The following is a 13,871-nucleotide window of genomic DNA, read 5'->3' as shown; positions in this document are numbered from 1 at the left end:
CTTCTTCCTATCTTTTGCCCCAATCTTCTTCCCTTTTTGGGGAAGGCTCCTCCGCGTGCATCCCAATTCCTTCTCGCTGTGTGTCTCTCTCTCGCGGCTTTCGTTTCACTATGAGGCGGTCTGTCCTATTGTTTTTGTACAATTAACGTTACTGTTTTCTTATTCTCCCTGTTCTCCTTTTTGTTCCCTTCTACCGCTTCTGTACCCTCCTCCTCCCCCTTCCCTCCCCCTCCCTGTTCCATCTCTGTTGTCCTTTTTGTTCTCCTCTACTGTTCTCATTCCCTCCTCCCATCTTTCCCCCTTTCTGCTGTTCTAGATTCAACTTGTTCCCTGCTTGTCCAAGTGTATCCGCTATGCACGGTCCGGTTATTCAATTCAAATGAGTTGTTTTGTCGTTTCTTTTTATCTCCCCGCTAACATGCCGCTTTTTTCACATCGCTCTTGCATCGATCCTCTGGTCTTTCTTAAGTTTACTTCTAAAGAAACTATTCTACTCGCTTCTTTCGTGTTTTGCTCTCACGTAATTCTCCCGTTGTCCCCAGCTTGCCAGAATTATATTTAGCCCGCTTTTTTTCTTACTCTTTTTTTTTCGCGGTCTTTTTTTCTACATTCGCCTTCCTGTTGAGCCTATAGTTCCGCTTTACTGTCTTAAACTTTTCGTCCAATCCTGTTTCCCGCTCAACATAATTCACTTTTCTTACTCCTTTTTTTTAAAAAAAAATTAAATGCTATGAACTCGGGACTAGCATTTGCATTTTATACCTGCGATACGTTGGGACCGTGTCGAGCTCTTTCTTGCATATGCACCTCTTAACGCCGCTTCCTTCCCGTTCCATCACCGTTTAATCCCTAGAGCTTGTCAGGCGCGCTTCTTCACTTTAGCGCATGCTTCTGCGTAGCCAAAAAAACTTGCTTGTTTAACTTATCCTTTGCTTTGCCTTAGCTGTTCATCCTCCTTTACTTTTGCTGCTGTGTGTCAACGCCTGACCTTTCTGCTCGCTTTAGCTGGATTTGCCGTAGGCGACCTAGTAACAGGCCTTAGACACGCTTCTTCCTCTCATCCCGGCTTTTCCTCCTCATTAAATATTTTATTCTCATTAAACCTTCCACCTCGCTCCAACTCTTTGCGAGCCAGTTTCGACGTCTTTTCGGTCCTGTCGTTTCGCCACATCGCACACATGCCGCAGTGTCACAGTTAACCTTTAACCACATTTAACCGCTAGTTATCATTCCTTTTCTGCTTCTGTCTTTTCGCTTGAAATTGTTTTGAAATCGTTTTATTTTGCTATTCTATATAATTACCGATGCAGATGGGTGGAATAGTGGAATAAAAGCTGTGCTCGAACAGCTTGACGTGTCTGCAACCTTTTCCTTTGTCAGGGAGGCGAAATCGCATATGCGCACGCACGCACGCACGCACGCACGCACGCACGCACGCACACACACACACACACACACACACACACACACACACACACACACACACACACACACACACACACACACACACACACACACACACACACACACACACACACACACACACACACACACACACACACACACACACACACACACACACACACACACACACACACACACACGAGTATGTGCAGCAGCACACATATACTTCAATATGTTTGCACTCACAGTTTCCTCTTAGTGTCAAAGAAATCAAACAGGTCAACAAGACACTTGATAGAAACCATATACATCAGTTTTAGTTGCTTAGGAGAGGTCGTGAATATATGAAATTTCGCCTAAATATATCAGTTTAACAATGCGGGTATTGTGTAGTTAAGGCATTGCTTTCCATAGCTTAAACTTCAATTACTTTTTTTAAACGCCTGATTTATATTTTCACGCGCGCGCTTAGTTATTGTCTTCAACTTGCGGCGTCTCGTAACCGCTAACCGACTGATGAAGGCCAGCTTCAAAGTCGTCTTCTGGTTTTGCCATGTACGTTTTTTTGTGTGCTTTGGTTTTTAGTCTGTCTTAACTTTCTTGCATCCCTCCCGCGACTAAGCTTCCGAGGCGTGCTGTTCGCGCGTCTGTTCTACGTTTCTCCTGTTTTGCTTGTCCTCCTGGCTAGCGGTGGACACCGAGTGTTATTGGCGGTTCTGCCTGCGTTGCAACTTTTTCCTCCCGTTGTTCTGTGGCTTGCGCCCCCCCCCCCCTCCCCCCATGCTACTCCGCTTCTAGCCTGACGCGGTCGGTCTTCCCGTGTGAAGTAAAGCGAGACAACCGTGTTCTTGCTTCCAATATATGCGTCGCGAGGTTAAGAATTTAAGAATTTCTCGCCGTCCGGGCACGGGTGCTTGGCCCTGTGCTTTTTGATCAGAGGGCATAGACTTTCTTTCTTTCTTTCTTTCTTTCTTTCTTTCTTTCTTTCTTTCTTTCTTTCTTTCTTTCTTTCTTTCTTTCTTTCTTTCTTTCTTTCTTTCTTTCTTTCTTTCTTCTTTCTTTCTTTCTTCTTTCTTTCTTTCTTTCTTTCTTTCTTTCTTTCTTTCTTTCTTCTTTCTTTCTTTCTTTCTTTCTTTCTTTCTTTCTTTCTTTCTTTCTTTCTTTCTTTCTTTCTTTCTTTCTTTCTTTCTTTCTTTTTGCAAACGTTCTTCGTCTCCGGTGTCTGTCGATTCGAAGCCCCCAAAACGGAGGAATGCAAAACGACCTCTCGTGATTCTGAGCACCGTCGACGCAAAGTACGTCTGAGGGAAAGTCTACAGAGGAGGAGGAGGGGGAGCCGTGAAGACGCCCGGGCGCGAACAAGTGGCAAAGGAAGGAATACGCGAAGCTATGAAGAAGAAGGCGAAGAAAGTGCGGGAAAGACGAGCTCGGGGGTTTGGCAGTTTCCACTGTAGCCGAGATGGGGGAAGCGAACCTGGATAGATAACCTTGGCTCGCCGAAGCGGGTAAGGCATCTCCTCCTAACGCTGGTCGGGCCCCGAAGCAGCGGCAAGATCAGATGTGAAACGCTGGGTTGGCTCCGGCAACGGCGAATGGATGCACGCTCGGGTAGCTGGATGGATGGATGCGCAGGAAACGGGATTTCGCCGCCTCCTCGCCTCTCCTGTCAGTTTCGTCTTTCTTTTCAGTTTTTTTCTCTCCCTCTTTTAATGTTTTCTGCCTCGGTGACGATGCGAATAGGGGCAGAAGCACCCCGTTTGTGGCACGGGGCGTACATTTTACGCTGAGCCTAGCGGGAACTCGACGGCGCGTAGATCCGGTCGACGCTTACTGCGGGTGCCGAATGTATGTTAGGCCTATACATCTCGAACCCTCCTCTCTTTCGCTGCTTGTCTCAGACTGCATACGCTTGCCGTGCCTTACCTATTGTGAGGCCTGCCCATGCATTGGCTCGGAAGCGCAGCTTTGAAGTTTCTTCGGTCCCCTTCTCTTGGCTTCGCCTCACGTTGCGCGCCTATGCGTTGGCTTCGCCTCACGATGCATGACTATGCGGCGGTGCACCCTTTACAGGAAAGCGAAGTTCGCTCGAAAGTGGACCCAACCGCGGTATTCTTAAAGGGTTGCTGCCGCGGGCATTATTTCTGTGGGAGAAAGTGATGTGTGTTCATTGAGTTTGAATAAAACAACGCAAGGCTTGCGTGCTTCACGTTGAGCTTGTGTACTGAAGGCGGCGTAATCGGCGAGCTTCGTGGCCGCGGCGGCCGCATTTCAGGAGGGCTCGAAACGAAAAAAACAATCTCACAGGGCCGCTTATGCATTCGCCTAAGGTGACTCAATGGCGAAAACCATCTAGGGCGGTTATGATCATCATCTCGACGATGGCTGCCAACGCATATGACAACCAACTGTTGCCAGATGCGTTGGGTCCTCGCCATGTCTGTAAGTTGATCATTGAGGCCATCTAGGCTTTTCTTGATTTTCTGAACTTAATGTCCCGGGCCTCTAAGCTAAATGTAGACGTGCCCTTTCTCTCTAACAGACAGACAGACAGACAGACAGACAGGCAGGCAGGCAGGCAGGCAGGCAGGCAGGCAGGCAGGCGGGCACACACACACACACACACACACACACACACACACACACACACACACACACACACACACACACACACACACACACACACACACACACACACACACACACACACACACACACACACACACGCACGCACGCGCACACACACACACACACACACACACACACACACACACACACACACACACACACACACACACACACACACACTTCCATCTCTCCTCGAACAATTTTGCTGCAAGGAAGAAACAAAACAGTAGCGAAAGAACCACGTACATTTTCCCGGTTGTTGTCCAGAGTCCGCGCACGATTCCGGCTGCCCATTCCAAACTGCCAGCTTTGGAACTAAAGCAGCCCAAACAGCGGCCACTGCAAAACACCGAGGCTTTCTTTATGGGGAGAGGAAAACAGTATAAGAGAAATCCATAAACATAGCTGTGTCGTCATCTGGGCAGTCATCTCGCGGCATTCTTTTTTCCTTACTCTGATATTGTCCCGAGACGTGAGCTGGCTCTTTTGTTCTACACGAGCGTAGATAGCCAGGGAACCGACATCGCTATATTAAAGAAAAAAAACAGTAAATAGCGGTGCGTCGAGGCAATGAATCTGTGGCGCAAAGACTGAAGAACGTTCGGCCTTCTCTTGTTTTCTAGATTTTTTTTTGGTTGGGTAAAGGATGGAGACACATAAAAAAAAGGGAGCAGCCGCGCATACAAGCGCGCGCGCACAAGAAACAAAACATCGATTTGCTGTTTTGTCTTCGCTTATTGGAAATCTTAGTGTGCGTTTGTTGAGAAAACTGCCTTGAAAAATGGACGTTTGTTTACACCGATTCGTGCTACTGCGCCTGCATTCGGTCCTCTCTCTCTCTCTTTCCTCAAAACCCGCGCAGCTTGCCACTACCCCATTTCCCACGATTCTGGCTCGCATTGTTCACTGTTTAAACCTTAGCGAACGTCGGTCCTCTTTCAGATCTTTTTTTTTTATTTTCATTTTCATCTCTTTTCCCCCCCTCTCTCAGCCCTATAAGCGTGCACGTTTCCCGCTGCTCGTGACGCTTATGATCGTCACCCCCACCCCCCTTTCTTCCTCATTCTTACCCTCTTTTTCCCTCATTATTTTGACACTCTGCAGGTCCACCACTCCTCCTTTCCACGTCCGCCTTCACCCCTATTTCCTTTTTTTTTTCAGTGACTATCTCCATTGAAGACTTCCTCCCTCTCCTCCTCTCCACGGACTGCCTACGGCTTCTTGCAACTTGCACGCCTTTCGCCCGCATCACTAACGCCACCCCTTTCTCCGCAGTCTCCACAACGCGCTCCGCTTTGCAGGTCGCGATAGGCCGATGCAGTCTTTGTATACGTGCCTCGCGCCGTGGACTCTTCGATCCCGGCACTGCGTGCACTCTCGAATTGTCTGAGGTTCCTTTGGAGAGAGATAGCGCTCCGCGGCGGACCCTCATCCCACTTCGTCTTCGCTCTTTCTACGAAGGAACCTGCTGCGTTCCGTGTGCCTGACTGCCTCCTGTTTCTCGCCAGACGCGGTAGTTGAATGAGGGGTCGCCTGCACCGCGGGTGCGTCCCTTATGACCGATGCCTCTATTCTGCCCGCGCAGCTAAGTAGATTAAGATAAGAAATCACGTGATGGAACGGTGGCTTCGCGGCGGCATAAGCGCAGCTTGGCGCTGAACCGTGAAACCGCAGGGGCTACTGATTCCATCGAAATTAATAGCTAAAAAAAAAAGAACTAGACGAGGCACACAGGAAGGAGGAACATAAACAAGCGCTGCTTTCAACTAAGTTTTTCATTAATAAAACGCTGTTATTTGCGTAAAGTACATGACCGCACAGCGCATGAGCGAAAGAGATTGCGTGGCTCCCAATCATATCGTGGTTTTCTCATGAAAGACCCCAGAGCCAGAAATAATTCCTTCGTTACCATACTCTGCAATTAAACTCTAGCCGGTAAGCACACATTTGGTAGGCATCTTTCGAAGGTGCATCAGTGCAATCTGACGTTTACTTACCGCTCTTTCTATAAGGACGGCGAAGGGAGTCATCGTCGCGATAGCGGCGTGCAACCAGCGTCGTGTTGCTTTTACGGCAGCGCCCGTCCCAGCGACGGCGTCTCATGCTCAGCCACCGTGCCACTCACGCTGTACTTACTGCCGACATTTCCCTCGACGCTCGCATGGCGAGGCTGCAGAGTCAGACCGCAGGCGCTCGCTATTGCTCGCCTCTTTGTCTGCCCGCGACGACAATGCTCCCATGAAAGCGCGCGCCGCAACAAATGCCGCCGGAGCATTGATCTTTCGGCTCCGTGACCCGGCATCGGAAGAAGGGGGGGGGGGGGTGAGGCGGTGTCTGTGCTTTGAGCCCCGTAGGCGCCGACAAAGGGTGTAGCACACAGCGCGTTGGGGACAATCGTATGTGAAGATGAAAGAGATCTGGGAGCTGGAAAAAGAAAGGGGGGCTGCGGGGGGCGGGGCGTGTTGTAGCGTCGACTGGGGTAAAAAAGGCTTGCTTGCAGCGAACGAGAGAGCTTCAGGCGAGACGCGCCGTCTTCGAGCCGTGGCAGCGCCATCGGCTGTTCGAACGCGCATTGATCACGATTTGCGGTGGCGACCTGCCAAGGGAAGAGGAAGATGTTTTGCTGTTCCTCGCAGGCGAAAACCTTTTACTTCCCTTCGGGTCTCCCGTTAGAGCGTAGTTGTTGCTATACGCCACGGCTCCTGCGAACTCTCTCTCCAGTTTTTCCACCGTTCGATGCGCCACCTCCAGCCCTCTTGTTATGTCTCTCATCTTTCCGTGGTTTTTCTGTCGGTCTGTCGGGCCTGCTTCGGCGGGCCATGTGTTTGGTCGTCTTCGTGTATATAGGTGTTCGTCGGCGTTGACGTATCGACTGGGTCCGCATCGCATGAACTGAGCGAACACACCTGACTTTGTTTTCCTAGGTATACATATTGCAGGTTTACAATAGACGAAAAAAGTTTACAATAGACGAACATCAATCATAATTTTGACAGGGCAATATAAAACACCTGCAAGCACAAACCCTTTGTACTAGTCGGTCACTTCAACGTAGACGTTGTGAACCTTAGGACCTATAGCTTTTTTGTCGACTCTCTGTGACACTTTATGTCACTCAATTTACATTATATGGGGCATCGCCTGCATGGGCAACGTACGGTTACTCACCCATACGATACTCAGAGCTTCTCCCACTCGTCATGATTCACTTCGCGGAGATGCGTGTTTTTTTTTTTTTTTTTTTGTAAGTCCTGACTTGCAACGTATACGAATCTCTTTAAAGTGACCCGTGAACTCTCTTTGTAGATCAATATACTCTCTTGGGAGAGTACTGGGGCCCAAAAGAAAGTTAACGTGTCTCTTTAAAGAGAGTCATATACGTGGGAAGTCGAGACTCACCGAATAGAGTAACACATGCTCTTCTTCTTTTTTTCTTAGTGTGCACGTTGTAGATGTCCGGCAAACGACGTCTATTCTGGAGCGGCGAGCAGGTAGTCAAATATCACTCCATTACCAAAAGACGATGAGGGACTGCTACGCCATTTCCTTATCTCCACGCTATGTTCCGGTAACACATCCGTTCGACCGTACACGAGCAACACTGCCGCCTAAGCCAGGACGTATATGAACTACGTCGTTAGAACGAACCCTTGATAAACGCGGCCGGCGCCCGGTTGTCCGTGGATAACGCGAGAGCCGACCGCTCCTTCCCATTTTATCTGGCCATAAATTTGAGAAGCCCGGGTGTTCGGGCGCTGGCGTTTCGTTATATGCGGCCACGGGTGATGAGCAAGTTGCGATATACTCCCCAAGGACCTGTTACGGGCGGGAATATACGGTTTGCCGAATCGTATAGCGAGTGCCTCACGAGGGCCGTTGAAGAAGTGCGTTCGTGCCTTTCTTTGTGCACTCATCTTGGCGCCGGCATCATTATAACGGCCACCCCTAGCATGCAGCTGCGACGCGCGGATATGCCGCGCGTGGAGCTCGCATTTTTAAACCGTCAAACTTTGTTTGATCCGTTTTTTCGCTGGCGTCCCTTGTTCCAAACCTACACTGCATAGATTCAGTGTGTGACACTGTTCTGTTCTAGCTCTCCTGCTGTGGAGAGGTTGAAGTTTAAATCTCCTCGACTGCTCCATTTCTGTAAGTTAGATTGTGTTTGGGTTAATTTTCCGTAGGTCTTTGGCCTGAGGCCAACAGCGTAGTCGTTGTTACAGGAACGGCTGTAGCCTTTCCACAAGCCTACACACACAAGGTCTAGGCGGGCGGCTGTAGAGTTGCAACAACGTGATAGTCTTTTTTTTTGTTTGGTTTACGGTGCAGACTGTAACAACCTCTTATCTGTTAGTTGGTAGTCTGCACTCGTCTCTGTCTTTATCGTCGTCTCTGTTTTCGTCTGCGCTGTACACCTGTCACGAATCACCATTTAGCCGAATCGACCACTCTGCTTAGTGATGCACTTGTATATACTCACTTCCTTAATGTATCATCGTCATTCATTGCTTCTTTTAGAGGTTCACGCCAGAGCTATAGCTCATGCCGGTCTCTTTGTCATTCTGCAAATAAACCGTTCTCTCACGCGCTATCTCATATTTGAGCTTCTGAAGCTTCAAATCTAGAACGAAACAAGCTGCCGCTCGGTGTCATCGACGGCGCTGATTTGCTTCGTTTCATCGTACCTTCTTCGGCACTGGTGCATGGCTGTTAACGTACCGTGGCAATCACTCTCCATATACAGATCGAAGGTGGACCAACTCATCAATGCAGCGTCTTTCTGTATGCATTATGCGGATCGGATATAGGCCGATGCGATTGAATCCATTTCATTATGGAGCGCAGAGAATGGTGTTGTCCGCGCCGGTGACGTTGGCTGCGCAGTGTGTTTCCTCGCATGTAAACGCTTGTAATGTCCGAGTCTTTCTTTATATTTCTTTCCTCTGTATCTCTGACGTGTCCCCTCTTTTCCCTAAGTGTAGGGAGCAGAGGCTGTTCTTCTGATTAACATCTATACATCTTTCCTTGTCATTTATGCAATCACGCTGTTCTTCTGTCCGTGACGCTGCGTCATGTAGCATATACGTCTACCAATACTTTATGGTTCCCGTGACTTGGCGGTCCAACTAGTGGCTGCTCGTGTTTTTCAGTCATTCTGGGCGCACATTCGCAAAGCAAAACCTTGCACCAGAACTATTATAAGGTAAATCAAAATTCCTAGAAACCTTGATGCCATGTACGACCCCGGTCGACCAATGGTATAGATCACTTCGACGAAATGTTTCGTAAATTCTGGCCCCAGTATTTTTTTTTATTTTAACGTGCACCGGAATGGTCAACAGCCGAGCACCGCAACTACTGTACCACCGCGGGCGGCCCTTCAGGAGAAGACAAGGGGGCGGCAGAAAGTTAGGTGTGTAAATTAGATTAAGAAGTTTGCCGCGATAACGTGTCCGCGGCTAGCTCAATACCTGGGCCCGTACTCATAGGAAGTCAGGCCCGCCGAGCCGCTATAGCCATGGAGCCTTGGAAGAAGGGCCCCACCCGCAATGAACCACCTTTTTTTTTTCAATAAATGTTGTTTCTCTCTCTCTCTAATAGGAAACACTTACGCTAGAAATGTTTGTAAGATAAAATTTCAGGCAATTCTGATGCCGGGCATTTCATTAGCGAGGACAGATGGCCAATGACGAGGAACACTTCAGTAACAAAGTGTTGTGAATTCGGCCCCTGGTTAGTTGGAGAAACATGGGAGAGGCCTTCGCCGTACGGTAGGCGCGGTCAGGCTGCTAATGATTATGATACAATAATTTGCATTGACTTTATATTTCGATTTCGATATTGCCACGCCAGACATGACCGTGCGTCTCTGCCGTTTCTAGGTGGTTGCGCAGCTATAAGTGCACCTGTCGTTTAAAGTGGACTGCTGCACCGGGAGCGAAGTATTGCGATGCCCATTAAGGGCCCCTAAACAACTTCTGAAAATACAAAAAACGAGCGCGTTATTCTTTCCTGGCGTTTCCAGTCTTTTTGGCACAATTCGTGACGCCAGCAGTCTGTTCACGTGACGTCACGAGAAAACAAGCTCTCGATTGGCCCATATGCGAGGGATGTCAGTTGTTAATCGTCTCCTACCCTGCTTTACCATGCAGTCGCACGCCCGCTCTGCCTTGCCTCCCTTCACTATGAGGCGCGATCTACTGGTTCTCTTCGTTTTGTGCGTTTTCGACTGCGCAAGCGGAGATAACAGCGCGTAGCCGAAAAGCGCGAAGTCCTGATAAGCTCAAAGCTTAGTGCCGACATTGTCCATGTGTTTCATCAAGGAATAAGTGGCGCAGAAAGGATAGTGTCTGTTGGAGGGGTAGTGAAGGCGAGAGCGAAACGATTCTCTCGTCTTTGAACTCGGAGTGGTTTAGGGGCAGTCTTGAGAGAAATAAAGTTTTGCTACCGTTCGGTCGTCAGGGCGCAGCGCTTTCCTCCACGAGTTTCGCCGGTAAACAAGCATCACGCGGAACGAAAGAAATAAAAAAAGAGGGGGGATAGGAAGCGGTCCCGAGTCAACAAGCGTCTGGTTTTTAATTGACGTCCCGAGAGCTGATTTCGCTTTTTTTTCGTGCGCTGCGACCGCGCGTGGTCTGCAGTTCTTTACGCGCACTTTTCCCGTCTTTCTCGCGGCTCGCATCCACGCGGCTCGGCCGCCGGGCCTGGAACAACTCCGTCAAGAAGTTTCGTTTTGCTTGATGCTATTCGTCGATTCTGTTTCGTTGCTGCGTGCGCTCCTTGCGTCATCTGCTTTTGAGTGCGGCAGGCAGCGCCGCGCCTTCATCCGCCCGCTCTCTGTTTCAGCCGCCGAGCCCCACTCAGCTTCCCTAGGAAATGAAATGCAAGAGAAAAAAAAAAAACGAAAAAGACTGATAGTTAGAACTTCGAGAATGAACACACAGCGAACGGCGCCGCTAGCCACCGTATAAGTCGTCCGTCACTGACTGTTCAAGCAGGAAAGCTGCAGCAAACGCAGAAAGTATACACGTACGCGCGAGTGGTGGATATCGGTGATGGCTAAGTTTTGAGGTGGGAAGGGGGGGGGGGAGGAGCGGAAGTTACGAGATGGAAGGCGCCGACCAAACACAAGTCGTGAGCGCTAATGAGTCCGGCTTCAATTATTCCTTTCTTTAAAATTAATATTCCATCCAGCTTTTTTCTTTTTTTTCTCACTCTCTATCTGGCTCGCTTCTCCAGAAACCAGGAAAGCAGGCCCCTTCGAAGCGGGCCGGCGGACTCTCCGGCCGTGCCTGAGCGCGGAGTCTTTAAGAAGCGTAATTAATGAAACAGCAAAACACACAACATTAACCGGTCATCCTGCGCACGCGCGCTTCCTCTTCTTCTCGCTCCTTCTCTTGTTGCTTTATCTCGGCCTTTTTAATTAGCTGCAGTCTCGCTTTCTCGGCAAACGGAAAAAAAAGGGAGGAATGGCGGCCGGAGGAATGAGAGGCCGGACGGAGGAGCGGTGTAACTTTCTCCCTGCAACCGTTCGTACGAGCTCTTTCATCGCACGCGAGGCCGGCGCCTTCAGTTTTTTTTTTTTCTTCCCCGGCTTCAGTTTTTACTTCATCGTGTCTTTTTTTCCCCGTCCTTTCTTCTTTATAAAGCCGGTTTCTGGCCGCGCGTGGTTAAGTGAGTGTACAGAAAAAGAAAGCGCCTGAGATAGAAGCGTTGCGCGGCGTGGTTTTGAAGGAGAAGAATGTAGAAATGTTGGGCAGAGCACGGTTAACGAAAGTGTTTTTTTTTTTTTTCCTTCTCAGCGGTCCGTATTCGTCTCGTTCATTAAATGTATCGAACTGGACCCGTCGGCCATCTGCAGCAGTACGCGAATCTCCTAGCTCACCGTCCATACTTTTTTACTCCTCCTCTCCTCCCCCCTCCCCAGCGATGCTTTAGTAACGCACCAGAGCTTTGATGAAAAATCCTTGAATACGGGTTGTCGCTGGAGCCAACGTTTTGACGAGTGGTCTTGCCTTCTTAAAGGCAGCGACTGTCCACCCTAGCGCGTATCTGTACACTCTTAATCAGGTCCCGCTTAAAGTGCTAGATATAGCCGGGAAACCAGACATTTTTTGCCTGGTTTTCTGGATATAGCCAGCATCTAACCAGGACCTGATTAAGTGTGTATGCTTCGTGCACTCTCCCCTAACCAAAACAGATTAGGTGGAGAGGGCAAGCGTGAAAATGGGGTGCGGGTGAGGGAGAAAGAAAAATGAAAACACAGGGGTTATGGTGAGATAAGCTGGCAGGCCGAACTGGGCGATTGAAAGGAGCGAAGCACATTAGTAAAGAAACAAAATGCGGGAAGTTTGCACTAAGTCGCGCACAGCTTGGCACATCGAAGACGGTCGATTCTCAAGTGTTTAGGCTGACGCCGGTTGCTGCTACGAGGGACTATGCTGCTACGTTGTAACTGGTTGATGCTAGGTTTGGTATGTTGTAACTAGGTTTGGTATGTTGTAAGTAGGTTTTCCTATGTTGTAAGTAGGTTCTGCACGAGAATCGACCATCATCGCCGTGCCATGCTTCGCGCGACTTAGTGCACCCTTCCCCCATTTTTTTTTTAAATGAATCACCGAGACAGTGTCTGTGGAACATGCGTTTTATTCACGCAATCGGTATGAATCTAGTAGTAGTTATCTTCATCCAGAACTTATCAAAACAGCACTAAGACGGGACACAGGGAGAAGCGACAGACCAAGCGCTGTTCTTCCTATGTCCCGTCTTAGCGCTGTTCTCATAATTTTGGCATGTACCAGCAAGCCCCCATTGATACTCTGTATCGTCACCCCTTTCGTCGTCTTTATCATACCGCCCACGCAGCACCGGGAATCCGCCTCTTTCACTTTCCTGTGCTGCCCTCTGCCGCTTTGGTAGGGTTTTGGTAGGGGCCGGGACAACCGGTATTGCCAGAAGCAAAGCCCCCGAGATTAAGAGTCGTTTCGCGACTTTTCCGCTAGGGGAAGGGTGCATGCGCCGGGGCATCGTGAAAAAGGCGGATTCTTCTGGAAGCTCCTCGTCGCCATCAAATGTTAAACAAGCCCCATGCCACAGCACCAAATGACATCGAATACACACTTCTGAAGTGAGCGTTCGCTTCAACAGTTTTCGACATACTTTGGGCACGACATCGTCCGGGATAAGTTTCTAGTAGGTTTAACGAGAGGATGGATCTTTTATCTTCTCCGTTAATGTTTATACGCGTTGAACAGCGAACTTTATGAAAGGGGTTATGTTGTACGAGCACGTCTGCTCCGTGTGCACAGCTGTCACAACAAAGTTGTGGCATCGTTTTTTTTTTTTGCTTCACTGTTTCGTTACCACCAACTAACTTTAGCGCGCAAACGAGGTTACCAGTGGCGGCGCGCCCGATCTCTTGTTGCTGTAATTTGCGGTTATCTGGTCGAACGGGTTATAAAGGCCCGCCGCGTTGATAGCCAAGGCTTTGGCATGCCGCCGCGCCGCCGCCTTCCGTAAACACAGGCTCCACGCAGTTCGCTCTAGGCACAAGAAACCCACGCTGCTGGTTTTCGTCTCGGCGAGTGAAACATCCGGAATAGAGCGTGTTTCGGCATCGTCGAGCGGTATTTCACCTTATTACTGTGAAAAAGTACGTGGAAGATGAAAGCGTTTTTATTTCGTTGTGTTTAACTATCGTTCCCTAAGCATCCGTGCCGCAATTTATGACTCGTTGGGGCGCGCTAATTTCGGGGCAGTATGCGGGGCTTAACTAATTGCCTTTATTCGCTAATTTAGTTAGAGGCATTCCGTACTTATTTCCGTGCATTAGCACCACTGAACGC

At 49.2% G+C, this 13,871-nt stretch overlaps 1 protein-coding gene across 2 annotated transcripts in view; it reads left to right on the top strand.

Moving 5' to 3' along the window:
- The window catches only part of LOC119389743 (procollagen-lysine,2-oxoglutarate 5-dioxygenase), a 143,535-nt gene that overhangs the window by 82,199 nt on the left and 47,465 nt on the right, over nucleotides 1–13,871 (top strand). The gene's annotated exons all lie outside the window — the stretch shown is intronic.

Source organism: Rhipicephalus sanguineus, chromosome 4 (assembly GCF_013339695.2).
Source record: "Rhipicephalus sanguineus isolate Rsan-2018 chromosome 4, BIME_Rsan_1.4, whole genome shotgun sequence".
NCBI classification, from domain to species: domain Eukaryota; kingdom Metazoa; phylum Arthropoda; class Arachnida; order Ixodida; family Ixodidae; genus Rhipicephalus; species Rhipicephalus sanguineus.
This window is presented reverse-complemented; position numbering and strand designations above follow the sequence as displayed.